The following is a 2,437-nucleotide window of genomic DNA, read 5'->3' on the forward strand; positions in this document are numbered from 1 at the left end:
AGAAATTCTCTCTCTCTTCCTTCACGTGGCTTATAGCCAATTCTTCCTCTTTTTATTTTATTTTAAAGTGTAGGTCTGACTTGAGTTAAGGACTCACCAATAAATTTTTCTCTCACCGATTCAAGTGGGGATAGGCTGTTCTACTAAGTCTATTTTTTTTTTTTGCAAGAATTAAACATTACTGCAAGTAAACTCTTAGTCATCATATCTGAACCATTATCATTAGTATGGATCTTTTCAAGTGCATATGACTTCGTTTCAAGCACTTGACGTATCTAATGATACCTCACTTCTATGTGCTTCGATTTAGAATGAAACGTCGGATTCTTGTTGAGATGAATAGCATTTTGGCTGTAACAAAATAACACAAGTTTCTCTTGATTGATGCCTTACTCTTGTAGAAATTTTTTCATCCACAAGAGTTCTTTAGAAACTTTAATAACAGCAGTGTATTCTACCTCTGTAGTAGACAAAGCAACACATTTCTGAAGTCGTGATTTTCACGACACGGCTTCCCCTTCAAAAGTCATCATATAACCAGAAATAGACTTCCTTAAATCAAGATCCGCAGCCATATCCGCATCTGTGTAACCATCCAACACATGTTGGCCACTTCCAAAGCATAAACAAACTCTGGAAGTACCATTAAAATATATGAAAATCCACTTTACTTCTTGCCAGTGTTTCTTGCCAGGATTATAGAGAAACCAACTAACAATTCCAACAACATGAGCAATATCCGACCTAGTACAACCATAGCATACATCAAACTACTAACCGCATATGCATATGGAATCTTCTTCATTTCTATTTTTTCGGTCTCACTTGTAGAACATTGCTATGAACTCAACTTGAAATGACTAGCAAGTGGAGTACTAACAGGTTTGGAATTACTCATGCTAAACCTCTCTAAAACCTTCTCAATATACTTCTGTTACGACAACCACAGTTTTCCATTCTTCCTGTTATGAGCGATACTCTTACCAAGGATTTTCTTTGCAAGATCCAAATCCTTCACAGGAAAGAATATGTTCAAGTCTTTCTTAAGACTTTCAATCTTCTTAGTGTCATGATCAACAATTAACATGTCGTCAACATAAAGCAAGAGAATTATAAAATCACCATCAGAGAATTTCTTAATATACACACAATGATCAGAAGAAGTCTTACTATGCCTATGACCTTCCATGAAGGAATCAAATTTCGTGTACCACTGACTTAGCGCTTGTTTCAACCCATATAAGCTCTTCTTTAACTTGCATACAAGATTTTCCTTTCCTTTAACCTCGAAACCCTTTAGTTGCTCGATATGAATTTTTTTATCTATGTCACTATGAAGGAATGTAGTTTTCACATCAAACTACTCAACCTCTAATTCAAGATAGCCGCTAATCGAAGCACAACTCGAATAGAGGATATCTTCATAATTGGAGAGAAAATTTCTTCAAAATTAATACCTTTCTTTTGCTTAAAACCTTTCATAACCAACCAAACTTTGTACTTTGACCGTGAAATATTTTCATCTGCTTTCAATTTGAACACCTATTTATTATTCTTGAATACTCTCTTACCATTTAGTAACTTCGCCAATTCAAATGTATGATTCTCATGCAAGGATTTTATTTCTTTTTGTATGGCCTTCAACCAATCTATTTTATGCTCATCAAACATAGATTCCTGGTAGTTTTCTGGTTCTCCATTCTCAGTGTTCATCATATACTCATGAGGAGAGTATCTCTGAGAAGGATGACGCTTTCTAGTAGATCTTCTAAATTCAGGCTTAACTGGTGGTTTAAGTAGAACTTTAACATTTGGTAAAATTTTTGTATCTGACACCTCAGGTTGAGGTATAGATTTATCATGCAAATCATTACCATCATTATCAACTTGTACATCTTCTCTATCAACAGGAGATCTAGTTAAAGGATCAGGTTTATCATCAGTAGAATGTCTAACAGTTATTGTTAACTTATCCATTTTTTCAAGATCTTCAATAATTTGGTCTTAAAAAAATTACATCTCGACTTCTAACTATTTTCTTACTCATCTGATCTTATCATCTATAACCAAATCTTTGTGATCGTAATCCATAAAAATACACTACTTTAAAATTAATATTTTATTTTTATTTTGTATTAAAATTAATATAATCAATTCTTTGAATTATTTTTTTCTATTAAAAATATTGATATATTTGGTATATATTATCAACACAGAGCAGCAAAGACGTGTATGCGTGGTACATGCGATCACCAAAAAAATTGCATTGAAAAAAAGAAAGAAAAAAACAAAATTTTTAGAACATCAAATTTTAGTATTTTTTTATCATAATTTGATTGATATAAATATTAAATTTTTTGGTCAAATAAATAAATTTATTTATTCATATATATAAATTCTAAAAAATATTAATACAAATTATATTAATTTATGGATA

The sequence above is a fragment of the Arachis duranensis genome, chromosome 8 (assembly GCF_000817695.3).
Source record: "Arachis duranensis cultivar V14167 chromosome 8, aradu.V14167.gnm2.J7QH, whole genome shotgun sequence".
Classification (NCBI taxonomy): Eukaryota; Viridiplantae; Streptophyta; class Magnoliopsida; order Fabales; family Fabaceae; genus Arachis; species Arachis duranensis.